A 20247-nucleotide genomic window follows, 5' to 3' on the forward strand; every position below is an offset into this window, starting at 1 on the left:
ATTAAGATTCAGATTGAAAGATAGTAATGGTTACGTGAGGATAGTGAGTGTTATTGGGGTTTTGAAACTTTATAATATCTCAACTTCCACTTGTATTGATGCAAATTTTCCTTCGATGTTGAAGCGTTTGATGCTCAATGGCTCAGATGCTTAAGTGAGAGCCAATTTAAAAGGCTTGAATTTGATTGTTAAGAATTTCATATTTATTTGCTTAATTGGCTTGCAGATTAATGAGTTATTTGTCTCATTAGGTATTTACAAATTTTTTGTCTGCCTTACAAGATATTTGGAGTGCCAAAGCTAGCACGTCCTAAGAAGCATCGAGGGAAAGGGAAGCTTTGATTAGCAAACCGGTTATATATTACCTATTGAATAGGTATGTTTTATGATAAATATATAAGAATAAAGGGAAAATTTCATTTCTTACATTGTTTTGGTGATAATAAATTTCATTTCTTACATTGTTTTGGTGATAATGCTGTCATTGATCTGAAAGTTCTATTCTTAATTGTGTTGTATTAGTAAGGCTAAGTACTGTGGTGTTATTTTAGATTAATGGTTTTGCAATTTCTTATGTCTAGGATCAAGGAATTTAGTGAATGGGAGTAGATGTTCATCAATAGGTGCTTTCATCTGACTCTTAATCCAATGCATAGACAGTTGTTTTTAGTCAATTTTGATCTTGTTCTTCATGCTTCTTGGTTAGTCACCAGTAACTTCCTCACTGTTATCTTTTATACTTTATGAAATTTTTAATTTAGTTATTAAGTTATTTTTTCTTGTCATTTTTAAAAAAATATCCGTGCCGATTTCTTTGACCCCGAATCATCAGCCTTGATAGTAAACCATACTTGATTGTTTTAGTTAGACTAAAAATATCTTATATCACCATGTCTTGTTTATGGGTCTATGAATTTTCTAACAATGTCCTTTTATGTGAAGGTGTATGAACGTATCAAAGCACCATTTTTGACACTTGTTAGTTCAGGAAGCCCAAAACAATCTTATGTTGTTTTAAGTCATCTGCATCTCTTGGTGATGTGAGCACTGTATATATTCTCCTCATATTACAAACACTTCTATTGCCAGTATAATGAACCATCTTTTGTCAAATGACTGAACCTTGAAATGTTGACTGCAGTGGCAAATGAGAGCAATACTTACGAGATCGGTAAGCCTTTCATTTCTGTTTCATTTTTGGGGCCTCTCTGGAAACAGATGACATCAATAAATCTTCATTGTTCCCTCTTGAGCATTCTGATATGTGATCTTGGTAACCTAATTTCAGTGACAGAATCATGTGAATATGTTGCAAATATCGATATTCCCATTGCCAGAGAGTCAATTAGAGCTCTTAACAAAATAACACTACATGTAACAACCCGTTTTTAGTGAAATCAAAATAGTGGTTTTAAGACCACAAATTTGAGTTCGAGAGGAAAATTATTTTAATATTATTGCATGGTCTGCATCATGATAGGAATGTCGTATGGGAATTTTGTTAAGAAAATTTTACCGATTACATGTTTAATTAGATGGGAATGACCAAATTGCATAAAATGCAAAAGTTGAGTTCTAGTAGCTATAGGTATCAAATAGCTATAGAATTCAAAATTAGAGGTCCTTATATGGTAAATAAACCATTTAGAGGAGTTAGTAGATAAGTATGCTTAGTCATTAATAGAAAATTAAATAAAGAAACTAAATTGGAAAGATGGAATAATAAAACATGATATTTTAATTAAATAAAAAATAGAATCATTTTATATCATCTTTCCCAAATAATAAACATGGAAACCCTAGCTATGGAGACTTGAAGAAAGATAAACTTATTTGGCTTAATTAAGTATGTTTTCTTGTCTCGTTTTTAGTAATTTTATATTTCCAAGATCGTAATAGCTTAATGTAGCTATCTCGGGGATTAATTTGCAAATTTATCAAAGTACTAGGGTTTTTCCATGGATGAATATAGTTGAATTATGAATTTTTATGATAGAAAATGAAAAGTTGTTGATAGATAAACAACTTTTGTAAAGTGAATTTTGATGAAATCATGATTTAGAGACTAAATTGTAAAGATGAAAATTTTATGGAAAAATTCTGAATTTTGTGAAATACATGGGTTGCTATTGTTATATGTAAAAATCGGCTAGGCTTGGAATAAGGATTAAATTGCATGAATTTCATTTTTCGAGCCTAGGGACGAAATTATAATTAATCAAAAGTATAGGGGTAAAATGGTAATTTTTCCTGAGATGTGAATTGAATATGAATTGTATTCAATTGATGTTAAATTCATTCGTATAGATCTGGATAGATCAAATACGGAGTTAGATTGTGGAAAAGAGAAAGTGACGGATTAGTAGATTTTGTAAACACGAACATAGTCAAGGTAAGTTTGTGTAACTAAATTGTATATTTATATATTTGAATTGAATGTTATGTATGTTAAATGTGTAAAATTTCATGAATAATGTATGGATCATATATCTAATAATGTCTGATAAGTGTTAAGTCTCGTTTGGATAAATGAGATTCGATGGATACAGGGTTCCCGAATTGGTTGTGGTCTTGCATGTGTTGCGGACACACCACAGCTCGAAAGAGTGGCCCGTTATTAGCTCTCATGAGCTTTCTATTATATGGTTATTGCGAGCTTCCTGTTATATGGTTATTGCGGGCTTCCTGTTAATAGCTCTTCGGAGCATCCCGATTGGTTGTGATCCTACATGTGTTGTGGAGACACTGTAGCTCTTATGAGTATCCCGATATATGGCTCTTTGGAGCTTCCCGATTAAAGGCTCTTCGTGAGTTTCCCGATTAATGGCTCTCCGGAGCTTCCTGTTACATGGCTCACATGAGCTTCTCGTTATATAGCTCGAAAGAGCTTTCCGTTATGTACTCGTATGAGCATTCTCGAATACAAATTGACAGATTTCAGATTTGTGCACCTCGTGTGTATTACCCGTGTATCCATCGACATTTTAAATGATTCAACAAGTAAAATCCTGATCTGAGAAAATAAGAGTTTGATGAATAATTACCCGTATATGCACGACATATATGGAATTGATGTATGAACACAAGAAGTGGAAATTATGAACATGGAATTTGATATTTGGTGAGCTCATATATGATTCTTGGTATTCATGTAAAATACATGACTAACATGTTTGATGAGATTATGTGTTTAGGTTACTAGCCAAATTGTTTTGGTTGTATTATGTATGCTTACCTTAAATGCAAATGTATGGTAAGTTAATTTCCTGTTATACGAACTTACTAAGTATTAAATGCGTACTATATTTTATTTTCTCTGTCTTATAGTACTCTGAAGCTTGTAAAGGTTGGAAGCTGGTCAGAGCCACATCATACTATCCATCAGCCCATTTCGGTATATATAGAAAACTAATTTTGGTTATAATGAAATGTATAAGGTAAATTAGTCAATGTTGGCTTAAAAATATTTTGTTGTAAATAGCCATTGGAATGGCTTGAGTTGGACATATTTAGATATCTATATGTATGTGTGGCTTAATATGTTTGATGTGTTTAATGTGGTTGAGTAATGGATAATTTTTAAATATGGTAATGTATGGTTTTAGATAATATGATTGAACAAATATGCATATATGTTTATATGGTCAATTAGGTAAGATTGAATGCTAGGACATATGGGGTGTTATGATATGTGTTAAACTTGGTTTTTACTTGATTTGAATGTCTTGTATTGGTTGGTGAAAGTGTTGAAGTGTTGATGTAGGTGGAAGACAAATTGGGTGAGAAAAGTGGCCTTGGAATTGGACTATTTTCGTCCATATGGGCAGGGACACGGGCGTGTGTCTCAGCCGTGTATGACACACGGCCTAGCACATGGGCATGTGATCTGGCCGTGTGTCCTCTGCATCTTAAAAATTAAGAAACAGAATGCTCTAAAATTTTCACACGGCCTAGTACATGGGCGTGTGGCTTGGCCGTGTGGCCTCTACACCTAATTAATGCGATTCAGTATGCATACATGGCCTAGCACACGGGCGTGTGGCTTGGTCGTGTGACCTAAGTCAGTGAGCACTCTAATTTGGACACGGGATGGGACACGATCGTGTGCCCTACTTCGAATGCCCACATGGCCCAAAACACGAGCGTGTCTCTAGACTGTGTGAGCCACACGGCCTGGTCACACGGGCGTGTGTCCCCTACACCTAGGAAAAAATTTGAAGTTTTGCAAAAAATTCTCTAAGTACCCAGTTTAGTCTCGACTTGTTTCAAATGTGTATTTTGGGCCTCGAGGGCTTATATAAGGGACAATATGATTGATTATGATCGAATTTTGATATGAATGTTAAATGGTATGAAATATATGTATTTGATCTATAAAATTCGGTAATTCTGTAACCCTATTTCGGCAATGGATATGGGTTAGGGGTATTACACTGCAGCAGTATGATGTAAATGCAATTGTTGATAGGCTTCTTCAATTTCTTGAAATTGAGAAAGTTTATGACTGCTGAAGCTCTGGTGAATAAATAGTTAAGCCTATAATAGATGTTGTGTGGAGATTTGATGAAGGAAAGATTGACATAAAAGCAAAAAGAATCAAACAATTTGAAGAAGAAACAGCTTGTGAGCTGCAGTTTCATTAAAAACTGGTTAATGATGTTTATAGGAATAAGAAAGCTTAAATAAGCTAAAAATAATAATAAAATAATTATAACTTGGCTTAGTCTTGCAACTAGATTTAGTTAATTTGCTTCATTGTTGGCTGATTTTAGTCTAATTAGCAACCCAAACGTCTAATAAAAAATCATCACTGTTTCTTGCCAACTTGCAGAGTGAAGAACTCACAAGTGAGCTCTCAAGTTTGGTGAGCTTGCTGTCTTGGTGAGCTCACATTTTTTGGTGAGCTCACAATTTTGGTGAGTTCGCAGTTCACATGAATAGTCATTTCGCAATAGATGTTTGCTATATTAAATATATGCATAGTTTCCTAGCCTCTTCTTATAGTTTTATGCCAAAATAGAAAGTGTAATAGTTGTTGAAATATGTGAAACCCATATATTTTGGGATATATTTTAAAGTTATTTAGGTAGATAAATCTTAGATTAAATCATTTGAGATATTCTAGGATTATTTTATTTTATCTTTTAGTAGTTTATTAGAATAAGGGAATTATTTTACCAATTAGGTTATGACTCTTTTCTCTATTTAAATTCAGTTTTTTAGTTAATAAAATACATAATAGTTTTATTAAATGCTCTCTTGAAAACTTTCATGACATCTGAGTGAGGTTAAATCTCTAGTAACATCATGGTTAAAACAACCTTCACTGATGATAAGAGATCCAACAATCAAACAGAGGTAGAAAGTTCTATCGTTGAAACAACTACCGAGAGTACAATAACTCAAGGGACAGAGGCATTTCACCTCTCTTTGACATCTCACAAGTTGAATGGCAAGAATTATCTAGAATGGTCGCAATCCTTAAAGTTAGTAATTGATGGGCGCGGCAACTAGGTCATTTAACTAGAAAAGTCAAGCAACCACAGATGGGCGATCAAAATATGAGCAAGTGGAGGTCAAAAAATTATATGCTAATTGCGTGGCTTATTAATTCCATGGAAGCATCCATAGGTAAACAATTTTTTTCTCCCGACTATTAAAGATGTTTGGGACGCTATGAAAGACACCTGTTCAGATTTAGAAAACGCTTCACAGATCTTTAAGTTAAAAATAAAACTCTGGAAAGCTAGACAAGGGGAAAAGGAAGTTACTTTTTATTATAATGAGATGATGTCTTTTTGGCAAGAACTGGATGAGTGTTATAATGATGAATGGGAGTGTCCCGGAGATGGTGTAAAAGCTATGAAAAAAAGACAAGAAGGAATGAGCTTATTTATTTTTGGTTGGTTTAAATAAAGAATTTGATGAAGTGAGATCTCGGATCTTAGGAAAAAAATCGCTTCCAAGACTCTGTGAGATTTTTTCTAAGATTAAAAGAGAGGAGACAAGGAGAAAAGTAATGTTAAGGCTAGCATTTGAAACTAATGATGATAATTTTGCTCTTGTAACTGTTAAAAATAATGATGATAGTGAAAAAAAGAAAAAAAACCTTTATACGATCACTGCAAAAAATATTGGCACACTCAAGAAACGTGTTGGAAGCTCCATGAAAAATTGACGAATGGAATAAAGAAAAGTGGCAATGGTCGTGATTCACAATTAGGGGATAACAGAGCTTTCCAAGCAACTAATGAAAATTATGAGGGCCAAAGTTCTTTGGAATGGTCTTCATTCACTAACGAACAATTAGAGCATCTACACAAGCATTTTCAATCACCACAGTTTCGAATGAATTCTTCTATTCCTAACTCATCCAATAATCCTTCTCCCTCCTTTGCCCAATCAGGTACTGATTTTTCTATTTTTTCAGTTTGAGCCTTGTAAAACAAACACGTGGATTATTGATTCTGGAACTAGTGATCATATGACTAGTAGTCATTTTATTTTCTCAACTTACACACCTTATGCAAGAATAAAAAAGATCAAAGTAGCAAATGGGTCGTTCTCGGCAATAGCCAGGAAAGGCACCGTTAAAATTTTTCCATCCTTAGTTTTACATGATTTTTTACATGTGCCAAATCTAGCTTGTAATCTCATATCGGTCAGTAAATTATCCCAGTCCTCGAATTTTCATGTTATATTTGACTCCTCTATGTGTAAATTTCAGGACATGGTCTCGGGGAGGATATTGTCAATGCTAAAGAATCTGGTGGAATTTACTTTCTTAACGACGACCATCTAAGTCAACCAACAACTACTTTGTGTTTAAATTTTGTTTCTAGTTTTGATAAGGTTATGATTTGACATTATAAGCTTGGACATCCTACTTTTACTATTTAAGATATTTGTCACCTAATCTATTTAAAAATAAAAGCCCTTTTTCATATCACTGTGAATTTTGTGAATTAGCTAAACATCATTGGTTATTCTTTCCACCTCAAAAATATAAAGCTTCAAAACCTTTTTCATTAAGTCATAGTGATGTTTGGGGACCTTCGAGAGTTTCAACTTTTTCAGGAAAATGTTGGTTTGTCACATTTATTGATGATCATACTTGCATTTGTTGGGTCGTTTTATTAAAAGATAAGTTTGAAGTTAAAAATGTGTTTCGGTCTTTTTATGCTATGGTGAAAACACAATTTGATGTGAGAATAGAAGTATTTCGGAGTGACAATGGTGGGGAATTTTTTAGTGAACAATTAGGTTTTTTGTTAACCAAACATGGAGTAGTCCACTAGAGCTCTTGTACAAATACACCACAACAAAATGGGATTGTAGAAAGAAAAAATCGACATCTTCTAGAAGTAACTAGAGCTTTGATGTTCATTAGTCAAGTACCACATTATCTTTGGGGCGAAGCCTTGTTAACAGTTACATATCTTATTAATAGAATGCCCAGTAAAACTCTAAACTATAGAACTTATTTCTGTCTCTTTAAAGATAACTTTCCTAACTCTAAATTGATCACGGATTTATCCCTTTGAATTTTTGGGTGTAGTGTTTTTGTTCATCTTCACAACCAAGGTAAACTAGATCTTAGAGCAAAAAAATGTGTCTTTATTGGCTATGCTTCTAATAAAAAGGGTTACAAATGTTATGATCCAATTGATAGGAAGATTATTGTTACCATGGATGCCAAATTTGTTGAAACGCAATCTTACTTCGATTCTAATCTTCAGGGAGGGAATTATAATAAGGAAGATTTTATAATTGATCAAAAAAAGACTAGGAATATACAACATAGAGATTCTAATAATGGGGAAGACGAATTTATGAGCTTAGGGTAAAATTAATAATGTTAATGTTGTTAATAAAAAAGAGTATGAAAGTGTAGAGTCTGATCATGAGAATAAAGAACAAACAAAAGAGTTAATTGTTTACTCAAAAAGAAATCGAAATCAAGAAAGTGGAATCCACCAGATTCACCACCAAGAATCCAACCCGCAAGATCTTGTCAAAAGTCCAGGTAAAGCTCATATTCCAACCAATGAATTTTCTGATTTAAATATTTCAATTGCTAAAAGAAAATGTGTTAGAAATGTTGTCATATATCCAATGTCTAACTTTGTGTCCTATAAAGCCTTGTCTTCAACATTCTCAGCCTTTGTTTCGTGTCTCAATACTATGAAAATACCCAAAAATGTGAAAGATGCTTTACAGGTTCCTGAGTGGAAGAAGGCTATTTTAGAGGAGATGCGCACTCTTGAAAAAAATAGGTATATGAGAAACAATAGAATTACCTGTAGGGAAAAAATAGTGTGCTGTAAATGGGTGTTCACAACCAAATTCAAATTGGATGGATCTTTAGATAGATACAAAGCCCGCTGGTGGATAAAGGGTACACTCAAACATACGAGATAGATTATTTTGAAACATTTGCTCCAGTAGCCAAATTAAATCCTGTTAGAGTTCTTTTATCAATTGCTATTAATCTTGATTGGTCTTTACAATAGCTAGATGTGAAGAATGCTTTCCTCGAGCTTGAAGAAGAAGTTTACATGGATCCTCCTCTAGGTTTTGAAGAAAAATTTGGAATTTGAGTATGTAAGCTCAGGAAATCTTTGTATGGTCTAAAACAGTCTCCTCGAGCTTGGTTTGAACGGTTCACTCAAGTTGTTAAAAAAAAAGTTACTCACAAAGGCAATATGATTACACAATGTTCTATCGACACTCACAAAGAGGTAGTATAGAAATTATTATAGTTTATGTTGATGATATCATTCTTATAGAAGATGGTGTGGATGAAATAAGACGTCTCAAGGAACATATAGCATTAGAGTTTGAGATCAAAGACTTGGGTTCTTTGAAATACTTTATTGGAATGGAAGTTGCTCGATCAAATAAGGGTTTTGTGGTCTCTCAAAAAAAATATGTGATTGATCTTTTAAAAGAGGCTGGGATGAGTGGTTGCCGCCCAACTGACACACCAATTGATCCAAATGTAAAATTAAAAAATAAAAAAGGTCGATTAGTTGATAAAGGGCAGTACCCAAGATTAGTTGGTAAGTTAATTTACTTATCACATACAAGGACAGACATAGCTTTCGTAGTGAGCTTAGTGGGTCAATTTATGCACTCCTCAATGGAGGAACATGAAGAAGAAATGCTTTGGATTCTGAGATACTTGAAGAGTTCACCTGAAAAGGGCTTATTCTTTAAGAAATCCGAACAAAGAGGAATTGAAGCTTATATAGATGTAGACTGGGCAAGCTCAATAATAGATAAAAGATCTACATCAAGATATTGTACATTTGTTTGGGGAAACCTTGTGACTTGGCAAAGAAAAAAACAAAGTGTTGTAGCACGAAGTAGTGCAAAGGCTGAGTTTAGATCAATGGCTCAAGGAATTTGTGAAATGATGTTGCTAAAAAGAATTATGGATGAGCTGAGGAAACCAATAACTTCACCAATGAAGTTGTACTGTGATAGTAAAGCTGCCATTAGTATTGCTCACAACCCAGTCCAACATAACAGAACTAAACATGTTGAGATTGATAGACACTTTATTAAGAAGAAAATTGAAGAAGGCCAAGTGTACATGCCGTTTATTCCTTCAAAACAACAGATTGCTGACATACTAACCTAAAGGCTCTCTAAGAGAAGCTTTGATTTTCTTGTAAGCAATTTGAGCACGATTGATATATATGCACCAACTTGAGATAGAGTGTTGAAATATGTAAAACCCATATATTCTGGGCAACTTGAGGGAGGGTGTTGAAATATGTGAAACCCATATATTTTGGGGATATATTTTAAAGTTATTTAGGTAGATAAATATTAGAATAAATCATTTGAGATGTTCTAGGATTATTTTATCTTTTAGTAGTTTATTAGAATAAGGGAATTATTTTCTCTAATTAGGTTAAGACTCTTTTCTCTATTTAAATTCAATTCTTTAATTAATAAAATACAAAACAGTTTTATTAAATGCTCTCTTGAAAACTTTCAATAGTTCCCTATTGCCAGCTAGATCTACATGAGTTCTTTTATGCAGGTGCTTGTGAAATATCTTCTTAGAAAATATCCTCAGTGGAGCCATGATTGCATTGCTGTGGTTGGGAGCATAAGCAGTAAAAATGTACAAGAACCAAAGGCAAAGCAAGCTCTTATATGGATGTTTGGGGAATATTCACAGGATATGCAAGATGCTCCTTATGTTTTGGAGAGTCCAGTTCAAAACTAGGATGAAGAGCATTCTGCCGAGGTAATTATTCTTCACATATATTGTCCAATGATTCCATTTTAAGCCATGTTCTTTTTTTTTTTGAGCCATTTTCTAGAATTGGTCCCTTCTATGAGAAAAAAATGTTCAGCCATTTAGTTTAACTTTCCGGCTATTTCTATTATCTCATTAGCCAACCACTGTTGGTCCTTTGATGTTTTTGTTCATGTCTTTCTAGTGGCAATGTGATGCAAATGTGCAAATTTTATTTACTTAATAGTATAGTTGCATAAAAAATGTTAATCGTCTTAGGTACTTGATCTCATGGACTTATTTTATGTGTTTAGTAACTTTAGTTAACCCACATCTAGTGCCCTGCTTAACCTCACCACCCCCTCTTTTTTCCTCTCCATCCAAGCTGTTTTCTCTTTCATTTCATTCCACAACGAAGGGCACTGCTGCTATCTTCTTGTTGTAGATTGAGTATTTGTTATCTATTAACAATAGAATATTGCCTGTTTGAAAGATCTGTGTTTTTAATTAACTCATTTACTTGGTTGATGGATTATGCCATTGGACAGGTCCATTTACATCTTCTTACTGCAGTGATAAAATGTTCTTTTAAAAGTCCACCTGAGACCCAAAATGCATTGGTAGCTGCATTGGCTGCAGGTATTGCTGATTTAAACCAGGTATGACTGTATGAGGGTTTTTTTTTTAAATGTCTTCTTTTACTTCCCACTTTTATATCAAAAGTACTGTTTGTTTTCTGGACACAATCAATTAAACCTTCAGCATGACTGCAAGATGTTCATGACAGAGCTTGTTCTACTATAGGATTTTATAGTATAATGTATCTATTAGAGTTGTATGACCCAAACTCTAAGAGGTTGCTTGCAAGTCAAGTTAAACAAAATATATTTTCTTTCTAGAAGATTTAGTATTTATTAGTATAATATATTTAGCATTTATTAGCATAGTTTATTTGACTTACTAATTTAGCCTATAAATAGGTTCTTTTACAACCTTAGAAAATACACTCATTAGATATTAGAACTCATAACACATTTAAAGAATTTTGTGTTTACGTTTTGAAGGTTCTTTGTTTTCGAGTTTTTGGGGTTTAGTTTTTATCTCCATCTTTTGTACTCTTCGTTCTTTTTCCATTATAGTAAAATTATCTTTGTCCGTGGTTTTTCCACGTTAAATTTGTGTGTTCAATTTCTCAATTTTTTCTGCTATTTTTTTACTTGTTGCTTAATTGGGTCGATCCTAATAAGTGGTATCAGTGCTAGTTCAATTTTCATTGATTAGCCCGTTCAGAGATGGCAGCAACAAGGTTTGAAATTGAGAAGTTCCATGGTGAGACAAATTTCAATCTGTGGCAAGTTCAGATGATGGCAATTCTAGTTCAAACCGACTTGAAAAAGGTTGTTATCGGGAAAAAGTCTGAGAATCTAAATTAAACAGAATGGGAAGAGCTTGATGAAAAGGCCTTGTCTGCAATCCAGTTGTGCCTCACAAATACGGTATTGCAAGAGGTATAGATGAACAAGACTTCATTTGCCTTGTGGAAAAGGTTAGAAACTATTTATGTGACTTTAGAAACTCTTTATGTGACTAAGTCTTTGGCTAACCATTTAGTGTTGAAACAACGTCTATTTACGTTTCGCATGAACGAAGGTGAGCTTTTTAGAGATCACATCAGTCAATTCATTACTCTTTTAAATGATTTAAAGAACGTTAAGGTTCATATTGACAATGAAGATCAGGCTACACTATTATTGTGCTCTTTACCCCCTTCATACAAGTCTTTTAGGGAGACCCTGATTTATGGCAGAGACACTCTCGTTTGAAGATGTGAAGGGTCATTTGTTGAGTAGAGACAAACTCGACAATAAGTTTGGTTTGGATAGCAAGGCAGATAGACAAGCTTCCGTTTTGGTAACGTTAAAGAAACGAGACAAAAGGTGCCACTATTGTAAAAGGTTAGGTCACGTCAAAGTAGATTGTTATAACTGCGAAATAAAAGAGCTACTAAGAGTAACGAGGAAGATGTAGCTGGTGCTAATTTGGCAGATGAAAGCGATGATGATTTCTTGTTAGTGTCAATGAGAGATAACTCCAAGCTCACGTCCGAGTGGATCCTATATTCAGGATGTTCTTTCCACATGTGTCCCAATAAAGAATGGTTCTCCACATACAGTTTGGTTGAATGTGGAGTTGTACATATGGGAAACGATTCATCTAGTAAGGTAATTGGTATTTGTACTATTAAGATTAAGATACAAAATGGGACGATTAGGACACTCTCAGATGTCAGGTATGTACCTGATTTACGAAAGAATCTCATCTCCTTGAGTATTTTAGACTTGAAAGGATGCTGAATCAACATCGAGTCGAGCGGCATTAAAGTATCTCGTGGAGATCTCGTTTTGTTAAAAGGTAAAAAAAATCGATAGTCTTTATATTTTGTAAAGTTATACAGTAACCGGTGAAATCGGACGTCCTTCGTCCGTTACGGAGTCGAAGTCAACTCGTTTGGAGCAGAGGCAACTTGGTCATAGGAGGGAAAAATGTATGACTATTTCGTTGAAGAGTGGTTCCCTTTTGGGTGCAGGTTTTGAAAAGTTAGGGCACTGTGTTTGTGAAAATTAGACCCAAGTTAGTTTTGATTTGGGAGTGCACAAGTCGAAGGCTAGAAGTCTTCCAGCTTCTAAACACCAATTTGACTCAGTTAATTCCCTACATAGTTCAAGATAGGCTCGTGGAGAGCTTTGGCAAAGATGAAATTGTAAGAATTCGTGTCAAGGTGGAGATTATTAGAGTTGTTTGACCCAAATTCTAAGAGATTGCTTGCAAGTCAAGTTAAACAAAATATATTTTTTTTCTAGAAGATTTAGTATTTATTAGTATAATATATTTAACATTTATTAGCATAGTTTATTTGACTTACTAATTTAGCCTATAAATAGGTTATTTTACAACCTTAGAAAATACACCCATTAGAGATTAGAACTCATAACACATTTAGAGAATTTTGTGTTTACATTTTGAGAGTTCTTTGTTTTTGGGTTTTCGGGGTTTAGCTTTTATATCTATCTTTTGTACTTTTCGTTCTTTTGCTATTATAGTAAAATTATTTGTACTCTTTGTTCTTTTGCTATTATAGTAAAATTATCTTTACCCGTGATTTTTTATCCTCTTTAGAGGGATTTTTCCACCTTAAAATTGTATGTCCAATTTCTTAATTTATTCCGCTATTTTTTTATTTGTTGCTTAATTGGGTCGATTGTAGCAAAACGTGTGGTGAACCTCCAAAGCAAGCTCTTTATTCAATGCAGTAAAATCAAAGATCGCATTTTTAATAGTTTATCTGTTGTATACCAGAAGGTAATTACCAACTTCTTCTTCTTCTTTTTTAATACACTAGCAGCTTTTTTTTCTTTTTGAAATTGCTAGCTGCTTCTTTCAACTTCATGTTATAGGACACCTTTTTTGTAGTTAAAACTGTTCTTAAAGTTCTTGTAATGAGCTGTTAATGCATCCAATCTGCATATAAAAAAGGGAAAAGAAATTAAGGCAAAGACAAGGCATATGCCTTAGCTAGTTACATAGTTTGTTGTTTTCAATTAATCAAAGTTAATGAGTTAAAAACGGATGGTATCAATTACTATTTCAACTTTTTAGGTTGCCCAAATTTCTTACAAGGAAAATGCTATCCATGCATCATAACTTAAAGAGAATATGCCTTAGCCTAAGTACACAGTTTCATTTCTCTGCTGTTATAACAGCATTGTGCTTTTCCAAGCATTTTCTTAATTTTACTCGAGGGTTTACTTTCTTCTATTAAACAATTTAGTGTACCATATCTGTTAAATAAACTTAAATGAAAAGTTAAGAGTTATGTAAGTGAAAGGTCAAGAGTTGAAAGATCAACAGTTATGTTGTTTTTTAATGGGTTTAAATTAGTAGTTTTTGTTTAGGAGAATGAAAGGTCAAGAGTCATTGGTTATTATTAGATTTTAATATTTTTAGTTTTTTTTTTATTTTAAAGGGTTATCTATAATCTATAAATAGTTTGTAAGCATTTTATATGAATGTGAACAATTTTATCAAATTGGTATCAGAGCTATGGAGAGTGTGACCAGTAATGTGCCGCTGCCTCGACTAACAAAGGTGAACTATGAGAATTAGAGCATCCAAATGAAAGCTCTTCTCGAGTCTCAAGATGGTTGGGAGGTGGTCCAAGAAGGTTTCGTAGAATCGACAACTACTGCAGGATATACGGCGGCTCAAAACAATGCGTTGAAAGAAATGCGATCGAAAGATAAGGCGACATTGTACATGTTATTCCGAGCTGTTGACGAGTCGGGCTTTGAGAAGATTGCAAGTACGACAAATCCAAAAGAAGCGTGGGACATTTTAGCAAAGGTGTACAAAGGAGCTGACCGAGTTAAACAAGTCCGCCTTCAAACTCTTCGCGGTGAGTTGAAAGGCATGAAGATGAAGGAATCGGAAGGTGTCTCCGACTACATCACGCGTGTTCAAACCATGGTGAACCAACTCAATCGAAATGGAGAAGCGTTAACCGATGCACGAGTTGTGGAGAAGATTTTGAGATCGTTAACTGATAGTTTCGAGAATGTCGTATGTGCCATAGAAGAGTCAAAAGATCTAGCAACGCTCACAGTCGATGAACTCGTAGGTTCTTTCGAGGCACATGAACAACGTAAGAAGAAGAAGAAAGAAGAGACACTCGAGCAAGCACTTCAAACCAATGCATCAATCAAAGACGAAAAGGTTCTCTATTCTCAAAGCTTTCGAGGTAGAGGCCGTGGTCGTGGAGATCGAGGAAATGGTCGTGGTGGAAAAGGCCGCAGTAAAGAAGGGAATTATGAGGAGAATGAGCATTCAAACCAACAAAATTGGCGTGGAAGAAAACGTGGTCGTGGAAGAGGCAGATGGTCAAATTATTCTAATATCGAGTGCTACAAGTGTGGAAAATATGGTCACTATGCGAAGGATTGTAACTTTGATAAGTGTTACAATTGTGGTAAGGCTAGACACTTTGCGAAAGAATGTCGCGTCTCAAAAAAGGTGGAAGAGACAACCAACCTAACCACGGAAAATGAGGAGGCAAAAGAAGGTTTTCTCTTGATGGCACACAACGAAGTCAACACCACCAACAACATGGTGTGGTACCTTGACACGAGTGCAAGCAACCATATGTGCGGGCTCAAGCACCTATTCAAAGAGATGCAAAAGGTTGAAACGGGACATGTGTCATTTGGAGATGCGTCGAAGGTTGAGGTAAAAGGTCAAGGTACCATTTGCTATTTACAAAATGATGGGTTAGTTGGGTCAATCCAAGATGTGTATTACGTACCAGACCTCAAGAGCAATATTTTGAGTATGGGGCAACTCATGGAAAAAGGTTATTCGATATTTATGAAAGATCGGGTGTTACACTTGAAAGATAAGCAAGGGCGTTTGTTCGCTCAAGTTGAAATGGGGAGAAATCGCATGTACAAGTTGAATTTGAGAAGCGTTCGAGAAAAATGTTTGCAAGTCGACGTTGAAGACAAGGCGTTGCTATGGCATCTCCGTTTTGGCCACCTACATTATGGTGGTCTAAACGAGTTGGCGAAGAAGAACATGGTTCACGGGCTACCAAACATGGACTATGAAGGAAAATTTTGTGAAGAATGTGTGCTCGGTAAGCATGTGAGAACTTCGTTTCAAAAGAATGTTGAATATCAGGCTAAGTAACTTCTCGAATTAATTCATACCGACATATGTGGACCAATCACCCTTGAATCTTTTAGCGATAAAAGGTATTTCATTTCCTTTATCGATGATTTCTCACGAAAAACTTGGGTTTATTTTCTTAAAGAAAAATCTGAGGCATTCGAGGTGTTTAAGAAATTCAAAGTGATGGTGGAAAAAGCAACTGGTAGACACATCAAATTTGTACGATCTGATAGAGGTGGCGAGTATACTTAGACAGCTTTCATGGAGTATTGTGAGGAGCAAGGCATAAGACGATTCCTAACTGCACCGTACTCTCCCCAACAAAACGGTGTGGCCGAGAGGAAGAACCGGATTGTTCTCGACATGGTTCGGTCAATGCTCAAGAGCAAGAAGATACTAAAGGAATTTTGAGCAGAAGCCGTGCAGTGTGCCATCTATGTGCAAAATCGATGTCCACATGCGAAGTTGGATGATCAAACACCACAAGAGGCTTGGAGCGGACAAAAACTATCAATTTCTCATTTCAAAGTATTCGGTAGTGAGGCCTATGCACATGTACCGAATCAGCGAAGTTTGCAAGATTTGTATGATTCAACAAGTGAGGTACATATTGTATGTCTTTTGGCAGATTCCGAGAATATAAGTTTTGAAGAGGCGGTGTGAGACAAGAAGTGGCAAACTGCTATTGATGAGGAGATTAAAGCAATTGACCGCAACAACACATGAGAGTTAACGGAATTGCCGAAAGGAAGTCAACCCATTGGTGTGAAGTGGGTGTTCAAAAGAAAGATGAATGCTCAAGGCGAGTTAGAATGGTACAAGGCGAGACTTGTTGCAAAGGGATATAAGCAAAAGGAAGGGATCGATTATGATGAGGTATTTGCTCCCGTTGTAAGAATGAAGACAATCTGGTTGCTCATTGCACAAGCGGCACAATTTAAATGGCCGATATTTCAAATGGATGTCAAGTCGGCATTCTTGAATGGTGTGCTTGAAGAAGAAGTCTACATCGAACAACCACCCGGGTACATGAAAAATGGAGAGGAGAAGAAGGTGTTGAAATTGAAGAAGGCACTTTACAGGTTGAAGCAAGCACCGCGGGCATGGAATACTCGTATCGATACATACTTCAAGGAGAACGGGTTCAAACAATGTCCTTATGAACATGCCGTTTACGTGAAGAAGAATGGAGGTAATATGTTATTTGTTGCTCTTTATGTCAATGACATCATTTTTATGGGGAACAATGGTGAGATGGTACTAGATTTTAAGAGTAAGATGACACAAGAATTCGAGATGAAAAATTTGGGTTTAATGAAGTATTTCCTTGGTTTGGAGGTTAGACAAGAAGAGACAAGTATTTTTGTGTCACAAGGGACATATGCAAAGGAAATTTTGAAGAAGTACAAGATGGCACATTGCAACCCGGTATCAACACCAATGGAACCAGGTGTAAAATTCTCGAAATTCGATGGAGGAGAACGAGTCGACCCGAGCAAATATCGGAGTTTGGTGGAAAGCCTTCGCTATCTCACTTGCACAAGGCCTGACATTTCGCTAAGTGTTGGCATTGTAAGTCGATTCATGGAGGAGTCGGTTTATTCACATTGGAAGGCTTTAAAGCGAATCCTACGATACATTCAAGGAACGGTGTCACTTGGGTTATTCTATTCAAATATGGAAGATTACAAATTGATTGGGTATTCTGACAGTGATTGGTGCGGAGACTTAGATGATTGGAAAAATACATCGGGATATGTGTTCTTTATGGGTAACACAGCATTTGCTTGGCTTTCAAAGAAGCAACCAATCGTGACACTATTGACATGTGAAGCTGAATATGTGGCAGCATCTTGGTGTGTGTGCCATGCTATATGGCTCAGAAATTTGTTGGGTGAGTTGGAGCAACAACAACTCGGTGCAACTGAGATACGAGTTGACAATAAATCAGCGATTGAGTTGGCAAAGAACCCAGTGAATCATGAGAGAAGCAAACACATTGACATTCGTTTTCATTTCATCCGAGATCATGTAAAGGAAAGAAGTGTGAAATTAGTGCATGTGGCAAGTCGAGACCAAGTCGCGGATATCTTTACAAAACCGCTACAGACGGTACTCTTCGACAACTACAAGAAATTAATCGGCATGAAAGATGGTAGAAGCATTTAAGTTTACAGGGGAGTTTTGTTAAATAAACTTAAATGAAAAGTTAAGAGTTATGTAAGTGAAAGGTCAAGAGTTGAAAGGTCAAGAGTTATGTTGTTTTTTAATGGGTTTAAATTAGTAGTTTTTGTTTAGGAGAATGAAAAGTCAAGAGTCATTGGTTATTATTAGATTTTAATATTTTCAATTTTTTTTTTGTTTTAAAGGGTTATCTATAATTTATAAATAGTTTGTAAGCATTTTATATGAATGTGAACAATTTTACATTGAGAACAATTTTATCAATATCCACTCTGCATCTCCTTTTAGGAACGTAATTAGATTGTGTTACTCAAATAATAATAATGAGTGTCAACTGATATTTGTAAATATATGCAGCCATCTTACATGTTTACAGATAAGGAACACGGGTCCATTTGAGTTTTCAGATGAGCTCGGAAATCTATCGATGGAGAAGCAGCAGATAACGTTGTTTCTGCTCTGAGAGTTGAGGAAAATGATAAGGATCTGCTTTTAACTACTTCTGAGAAAGAGGAAACTAGAGGTTCAACTAATAATGGTTCTGCATATACAGCTCCTTATGATGGTTCGTCTACACAGAGAGAATTGGCAATATCAAATCCCACCGCAGCAGGCCATTCTTCACAAGCAGCAAGCTCGGCAATTGATGATCTGCTTGGTGTTGGTTTACCAGCAGCTGCACCTGCTACTCCATCTCCTCAATTGAAGCTTAATACAAAAGCTACTCCGGGATCCAAGCACATTTCAGCAGAGGTGGCGCCAATTGCCAGTTGCTTTATCACAGGTTTGTGTAGCGATATTAAACGACTCAAGTTTCCATAAAAAAAATGAAAGTCACGTTTCCTGCAGTTGCTGTCAGTCTCGCTACCTCTTTAGTTGCCACCCCTAAAGCTAAACAAAAGCTAAGCTTGTAAGCTCATAGAGAAAGCTGTCAGTCTCGCTACCTCTTTAGTTACCCACAACCTATGTTCCTGAACGGTCTCGTTCGAACATCTGATTTGCCAACACTTTTTCACTTCCTGCAGTTCGTAAAATATTTCAAAAGCAGCGAGTGGTATATATTACTCCCACAATGAATGAAGCTCGTGAGATAGACTACTTTTTCAGGAAATATATAGGAAATGGAATTGCAATTGCAATTGGATTCGATCTTACAGACCCTTCTTATGGATACCCCTATAACGACAGAACTTTTAGGCCTTTCCTAGATGGTCCCTAGAATGGAAACCATGTGTTCTCCATTATGCCATTCTTGATACTTGGGAAAGCTTTGCTTATATATGCGATTATGTGCACCTTTCTTGGAACTCATCGTGTCAAGTAATCTGTCCAGGAGCACTCAGTAAGCCTTCAAGGCATCGTGGCACTGATGGCTCCTCAAGCTCTTGTTCGGCACATGCAAAGCCATTCCATCCACTGCATTGCATCGGGCGGTCAATCCCCGAACTTAAAGTTTTTCTTCTTTGCGCAAAAAAATGGAGTCATCGACATCTAATTATCTCGTAGAATGTATAATCAACACATCATCTGCTAAAGCCCAAATTAAGATCAAAGCTGATTATCAAAGTACATCCCAGGTATTCTCAACTCTTTTCCAGTCGGCTTTGTCCAAATTTGGCATTTCCTGAGCACTAAATGCTTTCCTCATTTGATGGCTAGATGTCAAAGATGCTCTTTCCTTTTCTAGTAGGAAGACATTAAAGAAACTTTGCAGAGGAGAAAAATGATAAGCTCTCCATTTTGGTAGGTATAGATATGTCTACATGATTAAAATGTACATATCTGTTGATGTTCCCTCATGGTCTCTTATTTTCGTTATGGAAAGAAATCATTTACGAGTGGCTTATCCGATTGGTTGAGCTTGGGCAAGAAATTTTCACCTCGAATAGGTTTGGATTTACTCAAATTCACTTAAATAGAAAAAAAAAATTAGTACTGTATAACTAGAGGGTTAGTACTCACGCACACATGGTAGGAACATTCCCATGCACACACTAAGTCTATCTGGAGTTGCTTAAATAAAAACCTACCACTTGCTCCCTAGCTGTGCGAACCTAAGTAGGTTCCATGAGTGGACATCCCTTAAT

The 20247-nt window shown here is 35.6% G+C and overlaps 1 pseudogene; it reads left to right on the forward strand.

The window, feature by feature from the left end:
• The first annotated feature begins 924 nt into the window (after nucleotides 1–924).
• LOC107900050 (beta-adaptin-like protein A) lies at nucleotides 925–19788 on the forward strand (annotated as a pseudogene).
• Nucleotides 19789–20247: the final 459 nt, after the last annotated feature.

Source organism: Gossypium hirsutum, chromosome D06 (assembly GCF_007990345.1).
Source record: "Gossypium hirsutum isolate 1008001.06 chromosome D06, Gossypium_hirsutum_v2.1, whole genome shotgun sequence".
Taxonomy (NCBI): domain Eukaryota; kingdom Viridiplantae; phylum Streptophyta; class Magnoliopsida; order Malvales; family Malvaceae; genus Gossypium; species Gossypium hirsutum.